At 39.7% G+C, this 25,621-nt stretch overlaps 1 protein-coding gene and 1 long non-coding RNA gene across 4 annotated transcripts in view; one reads left to right on the top strand and one right to left on the bottom strand.

Moving 5' to 3' along the window:
- CENPF (centromere protein F) overlaps nucleotides 1-2,518 on the bottom strand; it is a 62,034-nt gene extending 59,516 nt beyond the window's left edge. The window contains exon 1 of the mRNA XM_047840892.1: nucleotides 2,400-2,518. The gene's annotated coding sequence lies outside the window, so the exon portion shown is untranslated. The remainder of the gene's footprint in view (nucleotides 1-2,399) is intronic.
- Nucleotides 2,519-2,677: 159 nt separating this feature from the next.
- Nucleotides 2,678-25,621, top strand: part of LOC125155769 (uncharacterized) — a 31,822-nt gene continuing 8,878 nt past the window's right edge. Inside the window, exons 1-3 of one of the 3 annotated variants that reach the window (XR_007148341.1) lie at nucleotides 2,678-2,863; nucleotides 18,393-18,457; nucleotides 18,615-18,926. This is a non-coding gene — a long non-coding RNA (uncharacterized LOC125155769). The remainder of the gene's footprint in view (nucleotides 2,864-18,392; nucleotides 18,458-18,614; nucleotides 18,927-25,621) is intronic. The other 2 variants (XR_007148340.1, XR_007148342.1) reach the window with 2 other exon arrangements.

Consider the following 25,621-nt stretch of genomic DNA (forward strand, 5'->3'; position numbering starts at 1 on the left):
GACTAGGGAGTCTCTAAGGAGTTGCAAAACTTCGCATTTCAAAAGATAAGGAAGTATAACATCTATCTTCTCCATCCTCTGAAAGGTGACCACCAATAACTGATGGTGAAATACAGAAGATGCTTGTTCGGTTTCCCTGGCTTTGTTTTTCCTATTTCTCAGATTTCATTTCTGAGCTACCTTCTTTCTGCCACTCCATTTGTTTTTATTACACAAAACATGAGTATTTTGCTATGAGGTCTCAGGTGAAATAGATCCTATAAACAAATAAAACTCATGATAAGTTATTTTGCAAATGCTCTTCTTTCCCTCTTCACATCATTGCCACATCTGGGAAGCCTTCCCTGGGGAGATCCATAACCTGGTCATATCTCCTGGTCATAGTCTCTCATGACACAGCTACCCTGTCTCTCCTTCCAAGCAGTTATGTGTTGAGCTAATGCATGAATGAACAAAGAGCGAGTGTCGAATTAGTGCTAGAGTCATTGCACAATGCAGTAAAGACATGCTCCAGAGAGACCTTGATGAGGAAACCAGTATATAGACTCAGTGATTCAAATCCCAGCTCAGCTGTGTGTGACCTTGGGCATGTTATTTAACTGCTCTGTGCCTTGGTTTCTTCATTAGTAAAATATGGATAATAATGGTGGTGACTTCCCAAAGGCTTACAACAGTACTATATTTCCTGATGAGTGTTCTACACCTGCTAGCTATTATATTTATTGTCAAAAACACTTCATTTGTATATTTCAGCCTGTGGTACCAAGAGAGAAGTGGCCTACCTCCTTCTCGGCCACATCTTAGGATATTTAAATCATCTGGAAGAAAAGTATGGTAATTGTTCTTTATTCGTTTGCCTCTAGAACTTAAATGAAAGAAAAGCATTCATTTTCCAGTTATTTGGGCAACAAGGTGAGAATCTCTTTTACTAAATGAAATCCACAAACATTGTAGTGTCTTGCTTCAATTGACTTCACCCATGAAACTTTTTATCAGAACAACTAATAAACAGTTGGTAAAAGAACTAGGAATGATTAAAAAAAAAAGACATTCAAAAAAATTTAAAAAACAGAAGCAAAGTTCTTGGAAAGCTGTGTTTTCTCCGCCAGCTTTTTTTTTTTTTCTTTTTGCAGATCTCAATTCTTTGAACGCAACATCTTAAACTCCACTCCTAGTTGCCCAAAAACTGCTGAAAGAAATCTCATGCCTCTCCACCAACAAAGGACAATTTACACTGCCACAGTAGGCTTCTCCTTCAGTTCAATCTAGCTTGCTCATTCGGGGATGGGAGTACAATACCCCAGAGGCACACAATGATAACTGTCCTAAACAGTTATGCTAGCCACTGAACTCATTACATCAGATGCCATCACCAACAAAATATTAAAAGGAGCAATTTAGAAAGATGATAGAGATGAGGAAAATAAACAGAAGGAAAACTGGCAAGTTGAATACTTTTCCATTTCCAAATCTAAGATACTGCTATAAAGAAGTGGTTAAAACAATCATCAGACCCAAGCTACTTTTGATTACAGCATACTTTGACAGATGAGGGCATCAATCACCAACAATCATTACCCAAGCACTGGGCAAATGACAAAAAAATTGTAAATCTCCAGATTAAGATGTAAGAAGCAACAGGTGTAAAGGAGGGTGGGTAGTTGAAGAAAAGCTCTAGATGTCAAGGTTCCTGTAAGGAGGATTTTGCAGAAAATGCTCTATCTTAAATATGTGGAAGGCACTCTTTATGCCCGAATCAAAACACGCACTGTAGGCCCATTTTCACGCTTTCCCTTTATCAGAATCTCCCAGCTCCAACAAGAAAGCGGAGTCCCCGCCTACAGAGCAACGGCTAGGCCTAAGAGTTAAAACTCAGCCTGATCCTCTAGACCAGGCTCAAGGATAGGACTCAGGTCGTTTATTTCTGGGTCCTCATAACATAACAGAGCCAGGCACCCAAGCGTGCCCAAATAAAAGTGGAAGGCAGGAGAAATGCTCTCGCAAGAGGCAGCAGGCACACCAACCCACCGGGCAGATGAAAACCCAAGAAGCCACTGGCTGGGGACGTAGACGGCTGCGAGGAAAATACCTGCTGGTCCCCAATTCATTTACGTTATAATTCATTTATCACGAGGAAACCGATCCCCCAGAGTGCGAGCTCGCGAGCGAGCTGGGTCTGCGGACAGTGGTGCGAGCACAGCTTTCCCAGGAGCAGAGCGGCCCTAAAAACCTCACCCCGGCCAGGCTGATCCTCCGGTCCCGTCAGGTGGGAGGGGGTGGACCGCTACATCCCCTGGGCCAGGGAGCGCGGATGCCTGCGGGATCGCGGGTCCTCGGACAGAAAGTCAGCTGCTCCCCCAGGCCTGCAGCCGAAGCCACGACCCACGCAGGACACTCACCTTGCTGGCGGGGAGAGAAAGACGACCCGTGGGAGAGTCGAGTTCCGGCGCAGCCTCCGCGGGTTTCAGCCCAGGTTCCAATTCAAACTGCCCGCGGTCGCCACCCGTTTTCGATTCGCCCCCTTCCGGGACCGACGGAACTTACTTCCACGCCTATTGGTTGCCGTAAGTAGCTACAAACCAATCGGCTTCCGCGCACTCGGACGGTCGCTCTGATTGGTTCTTTCGGACGGATTTAAAAATCAAGTCCACACCATCCGACCTGCCGGCACCGGAGTTACAGTGTTTTTTTGTTGTTGTGGGGAGGCGGAGCCCACGTGCTCTTGCAGAGTCTGAAGGCCTTTTGGAACCGCTATTTCCGCAAGAAAGTAGGAACCGGCCCGGCTGATTAGGAGAGTGTGGTCTATCACCTACAGCCGGCGGAATTGTGCGGGCTGGCGAACATTCTTAATGCTGCGCACTAGGTATCTACTTATTTTTAAGTATGTAATTTAGGACATAGATATGAGGTACTATGCCTGCCATGCATTCTTCGTCCAGTGTCATTCTTAACAATTCTTTGAGGAGAGTGTTTCCATTTTATTTAAAAGGTAATTGAGGCACAGAGAAGCTCCCTAATTTGAAATTGAATCTAGAGTATACAGGATGTCACTCTTAACTGCTGTTGTCCCGTTGATCGTATTCTAAAGAGGTGATTCTGAACGCTTGTTAGCTGGATTCAGGGGAGGACATTGCAGCCAGAAGAATCTCCAAAAGTAGATGTTATCTCTCCTTTATATGAAGCCCACTAGTTTTGTGTATGTTTGTGTACTTGTTTTATTTCCCTAGTCAACAAAAAAATAAGATTCTAAAGACAGGAGCAAAAGAATGAATTGTTAAATTAATGGATCTCTGATGCTGTTGCCCTCCTCGATACATTACAAACTTTCTGTAACCCTCTCTCTACCTTTCATTAGGTGGTTACTGCATTTTAGATGGCCCTTTACCTTTTCTGCTCATCTTTCAGTACCCAGTTCAAATGCCACTTCCTTCATAAAAACTCCCTATTTTCACCCAGCTCTTAGAAATAACTATTTCCATGGGCCCCTGGGTGGCCCAGTTGGTTAAGCATCCCACTCTTGATTTCAGCTCAAATCATGATTTCATGGTTTTTGAATTCGAGTCTCATGTGGGGCAGTGCAGAGCCTGCTTGGAATTTTCTCTGTCCCTTTTTCTCTGCCTCTCCCCCACTCGAATTCTCTCTCTAGCGCTCTCTCGCTTTCTCAAAAATAAACCAACATAAAAAAAATAACGATTTTCTATGTCTTTCTTAGAAATTGGTGTATACATTATATTTATGTCTGTCTCCCCTATCAGTCTCGAAAATTCCTGTGGAGTAAAATCTGTTTTAATTCATTTTTGTATCTCTTAACTTCCCAGTAACTTTGCACATAAAAATTAAGACCATCTTGGGATGTAAAACCACCATCTGGACCAAGACCTTGTTCTCCACTATCCTTGAATCCCCCCACAAAGGGAGGGAGCCAGTAGGTGAGGAGAACTTTTACTAGACGCTGCCATGATCAGTCTAGCATCTGGTTGTTCTGGGATTTGAACCCAATTCTGATTCCAGCACCAATCACAATTCCATTGCTTCCCTGGGTAATTATTCAACTATTAGCTACCTAAGGAACCAGAAAGACATGTAATAGAGGATTTTCAAGGATGACATTTACTATTTATTTATTCATTACTTAGTAGATAACTATTGGGTGGTCACTGTATAGCCAAACCTTGTACTACATTCATCTATAATAATCAGTAAAGAAATACATTGACTTCTTGAACAGAGGCACCATGTGATGGAGACTATTCTGTGATTTCAATTATGGTTTCCTTCCCCTGCTATTTTTCCCCATTTTTTAAGGGGGTGAATCCCATCCAACCAAACGTAGATGTCTTATGAGAGTTATTTTCAACTCCCTCACTTTTCTTTTTTTTCTATTTAATTTTATTTTTTATTTTTAAAAATTTACATCAAAATTAGTTAGCATATAGTGCAACAACGATTTCAGGAGTATATTCCTTAGTGCACCTTACCCATTTAGCCTATCCCCCCTCCCACAATGTCTCCAGTTACCCTCAGTTTGTTCTCCATATTTATGAGTCTCTTTTGTTCCCCTCCCTGTTTTTATATTATTTTTGTTTCCCTTCCCTTATGTTCATCTGTTTTGTCTCTTAAAGTCCTCATATGTGTGAAGTCATATGATTTTTGTCTTTCTCTGACTAATTTCACTTAGCATAATGCACCCCCATGTTTATAGCAGCACTATCAACAATAGCCAAAGTATGGAAAGAGCCCAAATGTCCACTGATGGATAAATGGATAAAGAAAATGTACACACACACACACACACACACACACACACACACACACACACACTGGAGTATTACTCGGCAATCAAAAAGAATGAAATCTTGCCATTTGCAACTATGTGGATGGAACTGGAGGGTATTATGCTAAGTGAAATTAGTCCCTCACTTCTCTTTTTAAAGCTGCTCCCTCACTGAGCCAGTCTACTCTCTGGACTAATTTATTCATCCACCATCTCTACTTTCTGCCAATCAATCAGTGCTCTTGAGTCTATCTTTTCCTCTCCAGCTTAGATTGCAGGGTCCATCACTTAAACTACTCCTTTTACTAGTATCCACTCTCTTACCCCTTGTTCTCTTTGTCTCCCCAAACTTATATGCATGCACCTGTCCAGACCCTTCCTAAGAGCCCTATTGCTACAGAATGGGGCTGGAGAAAAATCCTAGGATTGTGCAGATAGGAACCACTTTAAATGTATGACCTCTAACTGGGACAACCCTTTGTCCCAAGTCCAGAATTTCTCTAATCTCCTCCAACTACCATCTCCACTCTGGCTCTCAGAAGATGACCTTATCTCCCGGTTCACAGAAAATGAAAGACATCTGACAGGAACACCTTCAACTGCCTGTCACTGACATCTACAACCTTGCCCAAGTCAACAACCATTTCTCTCTCCGTTTTTCCTGCTACAACCACAGGAAGCATATTTCTGATTCAAAGGCTGAATGACCACTCTGTGTTTGGAGCCCCTTGCATTTCAGAAACTTGACTCTCAATTATGCCCTTGTAAACTGGAATCATCCACTGCTCCTACTTTCCTGAATCTTCCTCATAGCACTTAACACTGCTCAAATATTTCCCTTTAATAAATACTTTCTCAAGCTACATTCCCTCCAGCAAGCATCACATCTCTCTCATAACATTCCATTTCCTTTTCAGGTTCGATTAAATAAGTTGTCATCCTCCTTTTAATCAATTATTCCCCACTCCTCAAAAAAAAAAAAAAAAAACCAACAACCATAAAAGTTCTTTCTCTAAATAAAAGCTCTCTGAATCCTGAAGACAATATAACCTATTATTTTAAGCAGCAATTTGTTTTTTATTATGTCATAATGATGTTTCAGCTATAGGGAGACTTAAGACATTTTAGTTTTACGGGTATGTATCTGATCTTGAGATTGCCTCCCTCACTACAATATAAGTTCTATGAGGCAGGAACAATATCGGTGGTGATGCTGGTGCTGGTGGTTGTTATTTTGGTTTGGTTTGGTTGTTATTTTTTATTTTTGAGAGAGAGAGAGAGAGAGAGAGAGGGAGAGAGAGAGAGAGCAGGGGTGGGGCAGAGAGAGAGGGAGAAAGAGAATCTTATACAAGCTCCACACTGGGTGGAGCCTCAATCTCACAACCTCAAGATCATGACCTGAGCCAAAATCAAGAGTTGGACGCTTAACCAACTGAGTCACCCAGGCGCCCCTATTCTTCCACCTTCTTATTTGCAACAATTCTGTGTCTACATGCTTTAGATGTTTCTCTTGGAGGCAGCACATGATTTTATTTTGTTTTTATCTGTTTTGAAAATCTATATCTTATTTTCAAATTTTTACTGAGATGTAGTTCACATAAAATACACTCATTTTAGGTGTATCGTGCAATGGATTTTGAAGAATACATGCACCTTTGTAGGCAACATCAAAATCAACATTTAAATAATCCTTCACACCAGAAGGTTTCCTTGTGACCCTTTCCAGGTATCTACCCCCCAAAAGTCCAAGATACACTCCAGCCACTGATCTGTTTTCCATCACTATACATTAAATTTGTGGGGTTTTTTTTAGAGCTTCATATAACTGGAATTACATTATGTAATTCCATTACTCTTTTGTGTCTGGCTTTTTTGGCTCAGCATAATATTTTTGAGACTCCTCCTCATTTATTGTTTTGAACTTCTTAATAATATTTCCTTGCATGGATATGCAATCAGGTTATCCTATTGATTGACATTTGTGTTGTTTCCTATTTGGAATTATGAATAAAGCTTCTATATTTTTGCGTATGAGCTTTGTGCATGAACGTGGGTTTTCATTTCTCTTGTAATGTGAGTGAAATTACTGCATCAAATAGTAAGTGAATGCTTAACTTTTTAAGAAATGCCCAAAATCTTTCCCAAAGTGCTTGTATGTTTTACAGTGTATGAAGGTTCGATCTGATGCACATCCTCACCAGTACCTGGTACTGGTAGTCATTAATTTATGCCATTCTGCTCAGTGTGTATGTTAGCTCACAGTGGATTTAATTTGCATTTGTCTGATGACTAATATGTTGACCATCTTTTGATGTACCTATTAGCTAGCTGTATGTCTTCTTTTGTGAAGTATCTCTTAAAATATTTTGCCTATATTTTTATTGAGTTGCTGGTCTTCTCCCTATGATATGTCATATATTCTGAACACAAAGTCTTTGTCAGATACACGGTTTGCAAACATTTGCTCCAAATGTGTTTGATGTCTTTCAAAAAGCAGAAATTTGATTTTGATAGAGTCAATTCAATCTTCTCTTTCATGGGTCATGATTTTTTGAGTTGGATCTGAGAAAATTATACGTATCTCAAATTTTCAAAGACGGTCCTATATTTTCTTCTGGAAATTTTATAATTTGAGTTTTTACATGTAAGTCTCTGATCCATTTTGAGTTTTATTTTTTGTATGGCATGATACAAAGGTCAAAGTTTACATTTTGCCATATAGTGATCCAGTTGTTCTAATATCATATCCTTTTTCTATTATTACCTTAGTGTCTTTATTGAAAATTAAATGAACACACAAACAGGGACATTATTTCTGCCTCCTTATACTGTTCTACTGACCTGTCTTGTCTATCTTTACAACTGTATCATACTGTTTTGATTACTGTAGATTTATAATTAAGTCGTTAAATTAAGTACTATAAGTTCTCTAACTATGATCTTTTTAAATTGTTTTAGGACCTTTTTAAATTGTCTAGGACCTTTATTTTCCATAAACATTTTAGAATAAGAATCCTGACTTTTCCAAAAGCCTCCTGGAATTTTGATTGGGATTGCATTGAATCTGTAGATCAATTTGAAGGATCTAAGAATATTGTATCTTCTGGTTCATTAACACGGTATATGTCTTCAATTATTTCGGTCTTCTAAATAACACTTCTCTTAGCAGTGTTTTATAATTTTCAGGGTACATACATATGTTGTTATATTCATCCACAAGCATTTCCTTTTCTGCATGCTATTGTAAGCAGACTTTAAAAATTTTTGGTTTCTCGTATTTTGTTGCTTGTATAAAGAAATCAATTTATTTTTGTAAAATGACTTTGTATCTTGCAAACTTGCTAACCTGTCTTATATTAGTCAGCTAGGACACAAACATTCAGTCCGTAACAGGGCCCAACCTGATGACCTCATTTTAACTCTGTAAAGACCCTGTATCCAAGTAAAGTCACATTCTGATGTGCTAGGAATTAGGATTTCAACATGTAAATTGGGGGGGGGGGCGGGGTGCAATTCACCTCATAACATCTCTTAATAGTTCTAGTAGCTGTTTTGTAGATTACTATATTCTACAGGTTATCTGCAACTCAACATGGTTTTACTTCCTTGTTTCCAATCTATATGTTTTCTACTTATTTTTCTTCCCTTCCTTATTTCATTGGTTAGGACCTCAAGTATAATGTTGAATAGTATAATGAGAGTGGACATCTTTTTTGTCTTTCTGATCTTAGGGAAAAACATTCAGTCTTTCATCACGAAGTATGATGATAGCTATAAATTTTTATAGATGCCCTTTATCAGCTTAAGGAAGTTTCTTTCTGCTTCAGTTTGTTGACCATTTTTATCATGGTGTTAGGTTATTAGATTTTATCAAACTCTTTTGCTGAACTTATTGAGAAGATCACATGGTAGTTCTCCTTTATTCGGGTATCATGGGGATTGCACTGTTTGATCTTCAACTGTTAACAACCTTGAATTACTGTTATGTATGCCACTTGGTGTGGTATATTATCCTTTTTTTATATGTTGATGAATTTGACTTGCTAATATTTCTTGAAGATTTCTGCAACTATGTATAGGAGAGATATTGGGTCATAGTTTTCCATCTTGTTGTATCATTAAGTATGGTTAAAACTGGCCTGGTTTTGGTGTCAGGTTAAATCTGGCCTCATAAAATTAGTTGAGAAGCATTTCGTCCTTATGTCTTTCAGGAAGAGTTTACATAGAATTGGTATCATTTATTCTTTAATGCTGAGGCTTGGAGTTTTCTCTGTGCAGGTTTTTTATTAGGAATTAAAATTTTTAATTGAAAAGAGGTCATTAAAGTGGTCTATTTCTACTTTATTCAGTTTCAGTAGTTTGTGTCTTTCAAGCAATGTTTCTACTTCATCTACGTTGCCAAAATTATTGGAACATAGTTTTTCAAAATCTTCTATTACTATCTTTTTAGTGGCCTTATCAGATGAATTATCTTTTCCCTTTTTTTTTTAATGTTTATTTATTTTGAAAGAGAGACAGAGCATGAGTGGGGGATGAGCAGAGACAGAGGAAGACACAGAATCTGAAGCAGGCTCCAGGCTCAGAGCCTTCAGCACAGAGCCCAACACGGGGCTCGAACCCATGAACCATGAGATCATGACCTGAGCCGAAGTCAGACGCTTAGCGGACTGAGCCACCCAGGCACTCCTCCCTTTCATTTCTGATGCTAATAATTTGTGTTCTTTCCTCCACCCTGTCTCTCATCAATCCAGCTTGAATTTTATTAACGTTATTGATCTTTTCAAAGAACAAGCTTTTGATTTTATTGATTTTTTCTCTAATATTTTTCCATTTTAAATTTCATTCATTTCTACTCTCATCTTTATACTTAAAGTTTAATTTTTTTATTAGCTCCTTAAAGTGGAAGTTTAGATAACTGATTTTAGATCTTTATTCTATTGCTAACATAAGCGTTTCAAGTTTATATTAACTTTACTTGGTGACAGCAATTTTATTTGTTGACTTTTCATTTTCATTCAGCTCAAGTATTTTTTTTAACCTTTATTTATTTATTTATTTATTTATTTATTTATTTATTTATTTATTTTTGTGGATGGATTTCAATACGCTAGGTATGATGGCAAGGGGTGGCTAATTGCAGCTACATTTATTTATTTTTGAGAGACAGAGAGACACAGAGCATGAGCGAGGGAAGGGCACAGAAAGAAAGGGAGACACAGGATCTGAAGCAGGCTCCAGGCTCTAAGCTGTCAGCACAGAACCCAACGTGGGTCTCGAACTCATGAACCATGAGATCATGCATGACCTGAGCCGAAGTCGGATGGTCAATCAACTCAGCCACCCAGGTGCCCCTAGAAACATACTGTTTATTAAATATTTGCAGATTTTCTAGATATCTTTCCCGCATAGATACAGAAACAACCAGCTTCAGGGTGGCAAGTCAGTTTTGCACTAGATCTCCCCCACTTCCACTCTGCAGGAATCAATGCCTACTCCAGAGGTGGGTTTATCTTCTCTTTTTACAGAGCCTCTACCAGCCATGGAATCTTACATAAAATTGCCTTCAACCAGGGGACCTACTGAGAAATGTGTATGTGACCATAGGATTGCTCGTACTACCATATCCTGCCTATTTCCTGGAAGTAGCTGGTCTGCTACTGTTATGGGTTGAATAGTGCCCCCATAATTTCACATGCGAAAGTCCTAATCCCTAGCACCTCAGCATGTGACCTCAATTGAAAAGAGGGTTATTTCAGATGTAATCAGTTAACATGAGGTCGTTAGGGTGAGTCCTAATCCAGTAGGACAATGTCCTTATAAACAGGAAATATTTGGACACAGATACAGAGACATGGGGAGAATGCCAAGAAAAGGATGGAGTTGCTACAAGCCGAGGGACACCAAGGAGTGCTGGCCAACTACTGGAAGCCAGGAGAAGGGCATAGAGCAGATTCTCCCTCACAGCCCTCAGAAGGAGCCACTCATGCCAACACTGTCATCTCAGATTCTAGCTCCAGAGCTGCGAGACAATAAATGTCTATTGTTTGAAGCCACTTGGTTTTTGGTACTATGAAACGAATCGAGATACCACATTGGAGCAGCCTATTAAGGTGCTAGTTTAGGCATAGCATCCTGTAGAGTTAGGGAAACATCCTCCGTAATGCACTATCTGTATTGAGCCGATAAAGCAAGTTGTATCTTCAACAGCTAGAATACCCAGGTCCAGATTCCAAGGAAAGGAACACAAATTAGCCCTTCTCACTATCATTCCCAATAACCCATGTGTGCCTCCCCTTCTACTTTGGGCTCTACTGGGTAAAGTGGGAAGTGGGGTTCACTACTCCTGTGACACAAAAGGGTCCCACAAACCCTGAAGCTACAACTGATCTTTGTTTTGTTTGGTTGGTTGGTTGGCTGGTTGGTTTTTTGTTTTTGTTTATGTTATTAACGCAATTGGACCAGCAGGCAAAGAAAGGACTTATAATACTGGTGAGGTTAATCAACCCACATTACCATGAGAAACTAGGCTTGCTGTTACAAAAAAAGGGGAAGGAAGAGTATGTCTGAAACTCAGAGGAATCACTGGGGATACTCCTATGTGTCTTTATGTCTGCTAATAAGAGTGAACAAGTAATTGCAGCCACCACAGTCCAAGGAGGGCAAGGCAACCCAAGGCCTGACCACTCTGAGATGAAGTTCTGGAATCCCCCCACCAGGCAAATAAATTAGATCAGCTGATGCTGGCCTAGGATGGAGAAACCTAGAATGGATGGTAGAGCAGAAAGTTGATGAATATCAGTCATGGCCTTGGGACCAGCTATAGTAGCAGGAACCACCATAGCCTGATCCACAAATTTTTCTGTACAAAGTCTTTAGAGATTGTGGCCAGCACTTTGAAGATACAATGACAGAATTAACTTAATTTGGGGACAAGCGGGTCTGAGCAGGATAAGGTGTGGTCATAGAAAGTATTTCTGGGATATCCCCTTGGCCCACCTGTGATTTTAGCCACCACTCTAGTAGACGTTTCTGTGTGGGCTCAGACTCTTTCCACCACAAGTGCAAGCCATGGCTTACTCCACTTCTCTGATCCAGGGATTTCTCTGGAGCTAAGGGAGCCTGCTAACCTACCACACAAGCACAGCCTAGAAATATAGGGATAATTATAGTTTCCAGGGACAATCCTAATGAATGTGGTCAGGAGCCAGAGAATACATGGCTCAACATTCCATCTTTCACATGTGCAATTCTGAGAGATCACAGAAGAATCAAGCCCTTGGCACCTGCTGACGTTATTGGGAAATAACACCCTTCCCCTGACTCTTCTTCTTTCCATGTCTCACTCTCCCTGTCCCCCCACTTTGATTCCTGGAATTATCACCTCCCAAAACTACTTCCGTCTGAGTCTTTATCTGAGGAAAACCCAAAGTAAGTGGAAGGGGTCATATACATATGATTATTTTTGACAAGTGAAAAATCTATCTTGGTTTCTCAGATGTTTCAAAAGCCTCTGTAAAGTAGATGGAATGTCAGCTACCTCATCTGTGAAATTAAAAGTGTAATCGTAATAGATTTGCCTGGTTCTGATTAGACCACGCATTTCTGGTAGATAAGGGTCATGCTTTCATGCTTGTTTTGTGCATATCTAGACTTCTTCTGACTACAGAACCATGAATTTAACACATTCTTTGGGACAAGAATTAATTTTCAAACTTAGTATTAGGGGATTTTTGATCCCTCTAGGAAAGAAAGGCTTGAGGATAATATTACATATTCGACATATTAGTATGATTTTAAAAGTGGATTACAGAAAATAAATATTCAACATCTTGCTGTATTTTAAATACATAGGGACGCCTGGGTGGCGCAGTCGGTTAAGCGTCCGACTTCAGCCAGGTCACGATCTCGCGGTCCGTGAGTTCCAGCCCCTTGTCAGGCTCTGGGCTGATGGCTCGGAGCCTGGAGCCTGTTTCCGATTCTGTGTCTCCCTCTCTCTCTGCCCCTCCCCCGTTCATGCTCTGTCTCTCTCTGTCCCAAAAATAAATAAAAAACGTTGGAAAACAAAATTAAAAAAAAAAATAAATACATTGATTACAAACCATATGGACACTATTCAGTGATCTGAACTGAATTAAAACACAGGAAACCAAATCCTAAACTTTCAAAAAGCATTTTCTGTTTCCACCACTAGGTGATTCCCTATACCTTAGAAAATCTTTAAAAATAACCACTGTCCCATATATCCTGACTCTACATTTGCTTTTCTATCTCCCTCAGTCCATTCCCTCCATCTATCTAATGTTGTTGTTTACTCCCTTTTTAAGCTAACATTTGCTTCTTTAAAGTAGAGGAAAATAACTGAAAAATAATGGCCCATACTTATTAATAAAATAATATAGAATACATGTACATAAGAAATTCCAAACATTCAAAATAGATGTGAAAGATGAATTTAAGAAACTAGAATGAAGACTGGACATCCACTAGACTAAAATCCTCATTTTGTAGCTGAAGACCGTGAGATCAAGATAGTTCTAAAAATTCATAGAAGTTACTGGCAAAAAAAGTACGCAAATACAGAAAATCTTCTAAACAAATAGAACCTCATCATGCTGGAATCAATTCCCTTATAGAAATTAGAAACACATTCTCAGGACTCTTGCAATAGAAATTATAATGAATGAAGTGAAATAATTTACATATTTAAAATTTTTCAGTAGTATTTCATTTTTTTAAAAATGCTTACCTGGTACCTATTTCTTCCAAACTATTAAAATTAACGTTCACTGGGGTACCTGGGTGGCTCAGTTGGTTAAGCGTCTGACTTTGGCTCAGGTCATGATCTCCTGGTTTGTGGGTTCAAGCCCCACGTTGGGCTCTGTACTGACAGCTCAGAGCCTGGAGCTGCTTCAGATTTTGTGTCTCCTTCTCTCTTGGCCCCTCCCCCACTCCCACTTTGTCTGTCTCTCTTTCAAAAATAAGTAAACATAAAAAAAAATCAATGTTCAGTATATTTTTTATTCTTTGGTTGGAAACCTGATCCTCAAAAGAAAGAATGTGTCTGTTATCACAGGTCCAAGTTGCAAAAAAAAAAAAAAAGAAAAAGATACAGCCAAAAATAAATCTCACAGCTTGCAAGTTTGCCAAAGGAGATGACAGTATTTATCATCACGTGACTGAATTTAAGTTCAATTTGTCTCTAGCTCACTTTCAATAACAGTTTTGATCCAGGTGTTAGGTAAACCATGAGTAAAGTGCGTGATACTCCTGATCTCTGTAAACAGCAGGTTTGACACCTTGAAATAAGAGGTGAAGGAATTTTCCAAACCAGGAATAAATCTTTAGTGTCCCTAAGAATATCACGGAAAGCCTTTCAAAAATGCAAATGTTGAGGCTATATCTAGTTCTGATTTCATAGGTTGAAGAGGGAGTACAGAAAGTCATTTTATGAAGCACTCCTGTGGTCAATAGACAAAGTGAATATACTTCCTGGCCTCTCCCTGATTTAACATGTGTCCCAGAGTTGTTGTTATGGTTGTTGCTTTTAACAAGATATTATTATTTCTTGTGGTATTAGAATAAGCCAGGATGGGTTTGGTAGATCACTTTGTACTTCCATATTCTACCATGGTCTTCTCTAGTAGTGTGTGAGGTACATGGGCAATAAACAGGGTTCAACAGGTAACAAGAGCTTAAATCTGAACTATCAATGATAACTCCTCTCACTTTTTTGAAAACTTTCTTGACACAGTTAACCGACTCGACCCCTTTATCAGGATGCTGGCTGATAAAGAGTGGTTGCATCCAGGTGGCATTGGACAATTTCTGGTCCTGGGATTGGGAGAAGTGTTTGTTGCTGCTGCCCCTGGTGGCCATCTGGTGTATGAATCAGTCGTGCCTTGGTCCCTGGTGGTGCCTGGGAGATGATGAAGTCGTTAGGCCAGTGGGTGGGATCACTGTGAAATGTGAGAAATGAGAAATTTGGTGAATGTGAAATGTATGTGGGAAGTGGGGGTTCAGCATGCCTGCCAAAGCACTTATACAAGTGGTATGAACAATCCTGCTAAAATGGTTTTGCCATTTACTAGACAATGGAAATCTACAAGTATTTATTTACTTTTATTTACGTTATTGTTTGGTAATGCTTTTTAAAGATTTTGCAGTGAACCCTCTCAGCAGCCATGAACCCTCTCAGCAGCCATGAACTCAAGAAACAAAACAAACGTGGGCTTAGCGAAAAAATTAAGTACAGAATTTTCATTTCTCAGTGACGTTGATGACGAATATATAATGTACCTAAAATATTTGCCAATTTACTATCCACCAGGAGACCTGTAGTAAGAAAAACTGGAAAAAATAAATATGCTGTAGAGGCTCCAGGATTTACTTCAAACCTTAGACATTATTTTAAGATTTTCTTGGACCTGTATGAAATAGGAAGCAACAACTGTTGATGTCTTTAGTTTCATTAGTGGAAGAATTTAGCTGTGGACAGCTAAATGACCCCTTTTTTTATGTTTCAACAGATGCTTCAAATTACAAATTGATCAATTTCAGTAAGTGTTCAATTTTTTTCATGAAATTCATGGAATCAAAGTGAAAAAGTTCATCTGGCCATGTTATAAATACTACTGCGAATTCAATTAAAAAGTTGAACTTTGAAGATAAAATTATTTGTTTTGTGAGGACCATATTAATACAAATTCTGCATACATTCTATCTTTTGTCAATAAATTTCTTGCTAAATAAGATGTTTATGGAGCAGAAATGTTCCATGAAGCTTTGAGAGAATGGTAGTTATTAAAAACAAAATTTGGAAACAACGAGATGTGGAACTTTATCCTATAAAAGCAAGGAAAGAATTGAATAAATTAAACAATGAGGGCTTAATCAATTTATAAAATCTAATTTTGAAATTCTACAACTGCACCTTGGAATATACAAACTTGTGGAATAATTTTTTAGTGGAGTTCCTTGATTTATTTCATAAATATATATTCTGTCCTAGAATGGCATGGAATCCTAAAAGCTAACAATTTTGAAGCATCTACATTATACAAAATATTTTTAAGTATAAATAGAGACAACTTATGACAAGTTTTGCCTAACAAAAGTATTTGTTAAAGAAATCTACTCTGAAAAGAAGCAAACAGAAATCATGTGTGAAAATACATTGACTGAAATACTTACACATTTCAAAATAAAAAGGATAGAATTGAGAATTTCCTCTACTTAGGAGAATTTATTCTGAGCTTACTATGAGCCTTGCCACCTGAAGAGTAATTTTTCAGTTGAAAACACTGTGGGCTACAGAGAGGAATCAACTGATAGGGAGTGTGACAAATTTATTTTAAAAATACATATATAGTAAGACCACAGTGAAAAAATACATTCTTCAGAAATATCTCAATAACAGAGTATAATCAAATGATAAAGCGAGAAAATGGATAAAGTATATGAATATATACCAACAACAATTATTCCACTTAGACTATTTTTAATATTCAGATAATCAACATAAATGTTTCAAACCTTTTTATTTTAATATACGTGAATATGTAGGTTTTTAAGAAACAATTCTTTTTTTGAAAATGGCTTTTACTAAAACTGTTTTATAGATCCAACAACATAAAAAAACCAATTTGTTGGTAAATAGATTTTTTTTTAAGTATATTTATTTATTTTGAGAGAGCAAGAGAGCAAGAGCAGGGGAGAGGCAGAGAGAGAGGGAGAGAGAGAGAGAGTCCCAAGCAGGGAACTCGGGTGTGGGGTTCGAACTCACGAACTGTGAGATCATGACCCGAGCCAAAATCAAGAGTCGAATGCTTAACCGACCTAGCCACCCAGGCGCCACAGTAAATAAATATGCTAAAAGTTATACTTTTTAAATCATTTTAGTCCCCCTTTTATTCTCAAAAATATCTTAATTTGGCAGCTAAATTGTATAGTCACTCTATTTGAAGTCCATATTGGAGAAATAGTTACATCATTTGTGCCCTAAATTGGTGAGAATAGTTCTGGAGTATTTTTAAATGGATTTGGATGGAGGGTCTTTTGTTTTTATTTTAAGGTATAGGCATTGAAAAAAAAATAACTGAGAATATAACATTTTAAAACTGTCTTACTTGACTCTCAGCAAAATATTACCCTACATACATATGAAGTTTGCGTAAGTTCAGCTTGCTGAATTTCAAGGAAGCAGTTAGGAGGACCAATGTGACCAAATGCCCTGGAGGAAGGGGTCGCAGAGACATGGGACTTTCAGTGCTAACACGTGACAGTCTCAGACAAGCCTACCTTGTGGGGGGAGGGTGGGGTCTTCCTACAACTATGACATGAATTCGGCTCCTAGTGTGTTTAGATGGGGCCTGGTTGGCATGGAGAGAAGGGACATCATAAATACTGAGCCTCTGAGCCATGGTTTCAGAAAAGGTACGCTGTACCTCTGTATATCACAGAATAAATAGCCAGCAACTTCCGCGGCCCCCTTATATTCCAGTCCTCCCTTCTCCAACCAGAAAAACCCTAGACAAATATCTTATGATGATTCCCTTCCTTTCACTTTCTCCCCAGGGGAGCCCTGACTTCTCCACACTGCTAACCCTTCCTAATTCCTAACTGTCTCCGCACCTCACAACCCTAAAACCACTACTGCTTTTGAGAGTTAATGCAATATTTGAACAGCATCTGAGGCCTGCTGGACTTTACCAGAATCCAGTTCCCTAGGTATCCACCAAAGAAGCTGAGTCTTGAACCCTTACTGCCCACTTCATTGCTGGGTGCATAGTAAGTTTTCAATAAATAATAATATGTAGAATTTGTGAATGAGAGATCCGAGGTCCCCTATTCGAATAGTGCAAATTTATCAAACTGTACCCTCCCAGCTACCTGGTGAAAGAAAGACATCAGGAGAGGAGGGGAGAGAATAACCACTTTGTTATTCCTCATCTAAAAGCTCACTGGAAGAGGCAGAGAGCAAATGAACCACAAATAAGTTGAGTAAAACTGTTCCTGTCTCCTTTGCCTCCTGGAAGTCGGAGGAGTAGCCACTGAGGGAACCTAACTTTTCCCTCTTGGCTAGTATCAGCTAGTCAGATACTTGAGAGAGAAAGCATATCTAAAATTACTCACATTGGGTCTCCTGGGTGGCTTAGTCGGTTAAGTGTCCTACTCTTGGTTTCAGCTCAGGTCATGATCTCACAATTCGTGGGTTCAAGCCCTGCATAGGGTTCCGTGCCAACAACAAGGAGACTGCCTGGGACTCTCTCTTACTCCCTCTCTCTCCGCGCCTCCCCAACTCACTCTCTCAAAAATACATAAGCTTAATTTTTTTTAATGTTTATTTATTTTTGAGAGAGAGAGAGAGAGAGAGAGAGAGAGAGAGAGAGAGAGAGAGAGCTTGAGCAGAGAAGGGGCTGAGAAAGAGGGAGACACAGAATCCGAAGCAGGCTCCAGGCTGTGAGCTGTCAGCACAGAGCCCGATGATGTGGGGCTCGAACTCAAGAACCCCAAGATCATGAGCTGGGCTGAAGATGGACACTTAACCAACTGAGCCACCCAGGCGCCCCTAAATAAACTCTAAAAAACATTAAAGTTACCCTTATATTTTCCCTTCCAGGAGAATTCACTTCTGAGGTCTTCGAACCAGAAAACAAGAACACTTGACTGTTTAAAAAAACACAGGTAACCAGCACTTTTCAGGTTTGCATGGGGCTCTTTGATTCCCAGGAGGAAAGGTATTATTTCATGCAGAAGTCGGATTTGATAGACTACACATTCCGGGCGTATAAAGGTGATCTGCTGACTACAGCAACTAAGAGGTATGTTCCTCGTCCTCTAGGTGCCTGTGCCGTGTGATAACCAGGAGATACAGCCCAGGGCGGGGGAGTACGTGTTCGACCAAAGCAGCCTCCTACCCGGCACCACCACTACTGGCCGAGAGGCACTGGGCAAACTAGTCTCTTCACCCTTATCCACCTACTAGGGTGGTTACGAGAACGAAGTGAGATCATCCGTGTAGAGCTCTCAGTGACATGCCATGCGGTATTCAAAGGACGGCTGCTTCCTGTTCTGCCTTGGTTGTCACCTAATCATCTGCGATTTCTACCGGAACAATGAAGGTGATGTTTCCACCTCAAAGTAAGCTTATAAGGTATTTGAATCGGAGGGTTACCTGCAGTATGGCTGGCTCTTAAGCCAGGAAATACACATTAAAATTAAGTCAGAGGCTTTTATCCCCAAGCCCACAGGAATGAAAACATTAAAAAACCCAGAACACCAAAATTCTTTGGTTGAATTTAACAGACACTGTATGCTTGTGGACGGCCATGCCAGATCAGGGCTCATTACTTCTCTTGGCCAGAAGTGTAGGTGTCAGGGAAGGCCGCACAGCAGAAGATGCATTTGATGGGAATCTTGAGGACTAGGAACACCCAAGGTGGTCTTCCTACTGAGACCAGCTAATCTAAAGAATTGCTTTAATAGGCTTCTCAGTTGCTAATGATCACACAGTCCTAATCAGCGGTCAAGGAACACTTATTTAATCAACCCAAAGTCCCTGGGCAGCGTGCTCTAACAAGAAAGGTGAATTGCCTGTGTCGTTACCACTAAGTGGCATTCCTTTAACAAAACTGGCAGGCCTTCACTTTCCCAGTGTTCCCCTTGGTGCAAGAAACTGGGTGCTGGCTTAATAACCTTCGGCCATAAAGTACTGTAACATGTTAGCTCATGCTGGATGGCAACAGGTTTGTTTTTCATGATTATGTAATCGACATTCCTTTTCCAAGAAAGGATTTGGAAATGAGCTATTAAATTGGATTGCCAGCAAGCATACAGTCTAAATGCACATACATGTTAAACATGGCAAACTCAGATCCTTCTCAAACTGCCCCTCACCCCATACAAATCTGTGAACTATAAATCAACGGTGACCCGTGAGAAAGTTTGTCCAATAGCTAGCTGAGGTTTCCAAAAAGCATTAAAATGCCTACTAAGGATTTTTAGGGAGGGTATTTGATCTGCTCAGTCTTAAATAGAAACCTAATCATGCAGGCAATCTGGGCACTTGGTACACAAGTACCCATATTAAATTTTCCTTAAAGACTAATATGGTGTTGAAATACCGTGTAAAGAGTGCATACTAGAGTAGGTTCAAAGACTTTAGGTGCTAGGTGGGTATTTATTGGCTAGAATGTTATTTAGAAGAGCGTTCACATTGTTCTTAACTTCCAGGACAAAGCTTAAAACCACAGCAAGTAACTGCTTGGGGTTTTGCATTCCACAGTCTTGGACTCACAGCAAGCTTCCTGTTCCCTCTTGGCTGGCAGACCTGAAGGGCAGACGATGAATGGTTTGATTCTTATAGTTGGAGAATCTGCTCTGGCTTTCAGCCCTTAAGATTCTGAGTGCCAGACCAGGTGCTATTATTTTTTTTAAGCTCCTCCTAGAGATTTGGATTTCACTTGAAGATAATAGCAAGAAAACAGACTGAGCTAGGCATCTGGGCAAAGACCATATCCAATAAAGATCAGACATCTGTGTATATCCCAAAAAGGAGTATTTTGGAATAACCAAGAACCAAACTTGCAAACTATATGCATTCCCTGGGATCTTCTTGGTAGGTTTCAAGAATTAAGAGGAAAAAAAGAGGAAGGAGAAGGAGAAGGAGGAGAACAATACAAGATTCCTAGGCCAACATTTTTTTTTTCCTGAAGGAAATGGCCAATTTTTATTTCAAGTGGTATGGTAATTGTGTGCTTTCTTACACAACTTGTATATATATACAGCTGTATGTTTATGATGAGCTGAAAGTCAAATGCTAAGATTTCCTCTACTGCCTTCACCATTTAAAAGGTGAAGGGCACCAGGTCAGAACCTACCGAAACTGAATGAGGGAATAAGTTGTAACTCTGGAAATGTGTGTGTGTGTGTGTGTGTGTGTGTGTGTGTGTGTGTGTGTGTGTAATTACATAATTCATCTATAGAGGTGACAGAAAACTCTAGATCTTGTCCTTGTATGGAGTAGTTATGAATCTGCTTTGAATTTCAAGTGGAAAACAAATTAAGAGAATACTAGAATACTAGTTATTCAAATAGCATGCCCAAATTAATTGCTTACGGAAAACGGTTAACCTTTTCTTCTCTGCCCCATTATTCCAGCAATTTTAAAGGTCTCATGGCCAAAAGACAGGATCTTGAAGGAGTGGGATTGGAGGAGGAGGTTGAATTTTAACTAGGCTGAATTGGGGACTAATTTCCTTGGCAGTTCAGAAGCTCTTAATGGAGGCTTTCGCCAGACAGAACCAGCACAGGCCACTACTCAGTCACACCAAGACTGTCCCTGACCCTTCTTCCTCAAAGAAGAGGCTTACATCCTTCTCCTGTGAGGCAGCCCTTCCCTTAGGCAGACGACTTTCCTCAGTGCCCACCCCTCTCCCCACCACCACCATCACTGTGCTCATTCTGACCATTGTGCCCTGTCAGATTCTGACTGGAATTCTCTCTCCTCACTTCTCTTTAATCCAGACTTTACCTACTTGCAGGCCCACTCCAGGTCCTGAAAAAGGACCAAAACAAAGGACCTCAAACCAATGATATTTTCTTTCTTGTAAGCCATCATCAAGTGGCTGCAGTTTTCACTATTTCTGGTAGTATCTTTGAGCTAGCTGGTCAACCAGAGACAAAAACCCTTCTCTTTTCTTCCCCAGCTATGCTCTTTCTTTTCCTTTAAAAAAGAATTAACTTTATGATCTCTCTGCCTGGTGCATCATTGTTTACTATACCCATGGAGATAGAACATAATTGAATTTTCACTGCTATGGCATGTGGGCATCATGTTATTTCACCTTCTCAATCCACTGCACATCAAGCCCATATCTGGTTTTTGCAGAAGTTCTCTGACATTAGAACTTAAAAGCAGTCTTGAAGAATGAAAGCTATTTCTACAACAAGGGCAGGAGAAACTGAGGAAGAAAGTAGTACATAGAGGGTGTATTATGTTACTTACACTCTGGGGACCACAGGCAGAGAAGTGACACGGAGAAGCTTTTTAGAAATATGGTCCAAAGACACTAGGGAAAACCCTTTCTCTATTGACAAAAATGTCTTCAAGGCTTTTGACAACAAATGAAAAGTAAAAATGTTGTTCTACTTAGGCCTCATTAAGTTTTTTAAGTCTCGCTTTAAAATAATAGAGGTAGATACAGGGAATAGAGCTCCCATGAAAGAGAAGTAATTCTTTCTCATGAGTCTAGACTTCTCTACCTAGGGAAGCCTAAAGGAAATTGAGTGCAGTCAACCAGCAAGGGTGAGCAGAGATAATTGAAATGCACTGATAATTCAGAATCTCATTTCCACCTCATTAATTTCAACCTCTGTTCCCTTCTCTTGGTACTTCTAAAGAAAAGCAAGGTAGACCAAATTGAAGATAATATCCTGTCCCCACTCCTGCCTTCCCCCCACCCCCTGAGGTGCTCAGTGGGTTGGTAGAAGATCATTATCACAAGAAGGAGGCAAAGCAAGTGGCCCACATGATTCACCATCCAGCTAGCCGCCCCCCCCCCCCCCCCGCCACTGCCCATCGCTTATTTGTGCAAAGATTGCAGGTGGGGGTCACTTGATATGTTTCCCATTTGCAAGTACCCTAGATTTTTCCAAGTTTGGGAATCTTAGGATAATTATGGCTAAAGAAGTTACTTGACTACAGTTAGTAAACTCTGTATTTTTACTCTCCCTCCCATTCTTTGGGAAAGGGTGGCAATTTTGCATTGTTTTCAGTAGGATGTGCCTCTTAATTAATCACTGGAAAATGATCAAGGCTCTGTCTTTCCCAAAAATTTTCCCCTGTCATTTTATAATGTGCACTCTTCCTGTTATGGTATAAGGAGAAAGGTGCTTTACTGTTATGTCATTATAAAAAAAAGAAAGAAGAAGAAAGATACCTATTTTCTTGCAAGGAAAACTTCAGGATTCTCAAATACTAAGTAACACAGCTGGGTGCTAATCTGGGAAACACCAGACATTAATTAAGTATTCTGGAATAACCAGGTTCAAGTACAAAAAAAAAAAGAATATTTAGAGTCATAGAAAGCCACGGTTTAGAGAGAGGAGGAAATCAAGGCGAAGATGTACACAGTAGGGACTAAACGGAGAAGGGATTGGAGAAGGTAGTTTCCTCTGAGGGTTAGAGTGAGCCTTTCTCAAAACGGTGCCGTAGACAGACCCTTTCCCTTTCTTTACCAAGACCAGTTTAGAATGTCCAATAACAAGATAACTATTATTACTACTTGTAGAGTTTATATTTTGACAGTGTTTGTGACAATTTAGTATCCTCTCTAAGTGGCAAAATTCTTGACTGGAAAAATACAAGTGAGGGGGAATTTATGGAGGCAATTCCCTAGCCTACAAATTCTATTGCCCCGTCAAGCATGTCTCAGTCCAGCCTTGGGAATAGTAATGAGGAAAAAAATCTAGGCCCTTATCAAGGTACCTGGTGTGAGCAAATAAGATGCATATGCCAATGGCATAGAAATGAAGATTGAAAAGAGTCAAATCCTTCTAGCAGGATATGACAGTTTTATGTGTCAATTTGATGAGGCTCTAGTATCCAGTTTTTTAGTCAAATACTAAGCTAGGTGTTGCTGTGAAGATATTTTGTATATGTAGTTAATATCCAAAATCAGTTGACTTTAAATAAAGGAGACAATTCTAGGTAATGAGAGATAAAGCCTCATCCAATGAGCTGAACTTTAAGAGCAAAACAGATTTCTCCGAGGAGGATAAGAAATAAGCCTAATGACTACAGCATCAGCTTCTAACTGAGAGTTTCCAGCCTGCTGGACTCACCCACAGATTTCAGACTTGCTACCCCAACAATGTATGTATGTATGTATGTATGTATGTATGTATCTATCCATCTATCTATCTACCTATCTATCTTATTGGCTCTGTTTCTCTGGAGGACCTTGATACGGAGAATAATGAGTGAAGACCTGGGGAAGGGATCTTTGAACTAAGCCTCAATGAATCAGGAGCCAACTACATGGAAAGTAGAGGTTAATTATGTTCCTTGCAGAGGAAAGAGCATAACCAAAGGTCCTGATATAGGAAGGAGCTTGGCATAAATAAGGAAGTTAAAAGAAAATCAGGATGTCTTAGGTACAATGAGAAAAAGAGAAATGGCCCAATATGGGATTGGAGAGGCTTGCAAAGGTCAGATCATGCAGAACTCTTAGTAAAATAGTTGGACTTTTTTTTTTTTTCCAAATTACAGTAGGAGGCCATTGAAGGTTTTTAACCTGGAGAAAAATGGCTGCCTCATGGAGAAGGGAATGTAGGCAAACTCTTAGAAGTTTACTGTAGTGGTCCGGGTGGGAAATGATGATAGCTTGGCCCAGCGTGCTGGCAGAGGCAATGAGAAGATGTGGGCTGATTCAAGGTTGTTAAGACGCATGGATGAAGAAGGTGAGAAGTTATGACATCGAGAATGCTCCTAAGTTTCTGGCTGGTATAGGTGTATAGATGGTAGTGCTACTAAACACATTAGGGTAGACTGAAAGAGGAACAGGATTAAAAAACACGTGAATTAAGAATTTAGTTTTGGGGTGCCTGGCTGGCTCAGTTGGTAGAACATGCGACTCTTGATCTCCAAGTCGTGAGTTTGAGTCCCATGTTGGGCATAGAGCTTACTTAAAAAAAAAAAAAAGGTATTTAGCTCTAACATGGAGCTCAGAAGAGAGATTTCAGCATGAGATGTACATTGGAGAGTCATCGTTTACAGATGACATTTGAAGCCATGTGAATGGACATGATTAATCAAGGAGAGAAGGAGATTAATCAAGGACAGAGAGTACCCAGGACTGAACCCTGAGTAATTCCAACATTTAGAGATAGGGTAGAGAATAGGTAGCTAGAGAAATGGGGCAGCGCATGCCAAGGGGGGTTATGTTTCAAGAAAGAGGTAGTAGTCAACTGTGTGAAATGCTGCCAAGAAGCCAAGGAAAATGAGGACAGAAAAATGAACATAGGGTTTGGGACCTGGCCCACCACCCTGAGTTCTGACGTCTAGTGTGTCTGCTTAGTTACTTCATGCTTTCTCATGTAACATTCACAACACGTTTATCTCAGGTAGACCACCTATCATGGCTAATTTCAAGGAGAGTACTGGACTTCCTAGGTATTGTTTTTCATAATTGGATGTATATGGAGACCTGTTTGTTTGCTCTGAAGGAGGAGGAAGGAAAGGTGTTGGTACGTGGGCACTTGGGGACAAGGAAGGAAAAGAGAGATAGGGAAAGGAGAGGCAGGATGTTCTGCATTCCCCGGCCTGCTGTTAGATATCATATCTGATCTTTAGGAAGCACCTCATATTAAAGAAAACTTGTTTTAAATATTAAAGTATCCCAAATTCTAGGCTGGGAGACCTATTCTTTCTCTTAATATTGTTTTCTTTTCCTTCATTACATTTAGCAAGACTTGTAATTATGAATATATTTGGTATAATCATTTATTTAACATTTAGGTCTGTGTTAGCTGTAGCTTTCATGACACAAAGAGCCTATGTGGCTGTAAACTCTTGTGTCTACTGTCTAGCACAAGACCTGACACACGGCAAGAGTTCAAGATACAGTGGTTGAATTAATAAATGATGCTAGCTTATGTAGGAATGGGAAATTACAGCCCTAAGTTTCTAGGCATAAATAAATTAGTGGACTAAAAATCAGTGGTCTTCTATGTTTTTTCGGATGTATTAATTAGCTGCCTGTTCATACCGTTCTCCTGCTTTAATAGACAAGTGGTGGCAGGCACTGTAAATTTAAGAAATGATATGGGAAAAGCACAAGAAATTGA

Source organism: Prionailurus viverrinus, chromosome F1 (assembly GCF_022837055.1).
Source record: "Prionailurus viverrinus isolate Anna chromosome F1, UM_Priviv_1.0, whole genome shotgun sequence".
NCBI lineage: Eukaryota > Metazoa > Chordata > Mammalia > Carnivora > Felidae > Prionailurus > Prionailurus viverrinus.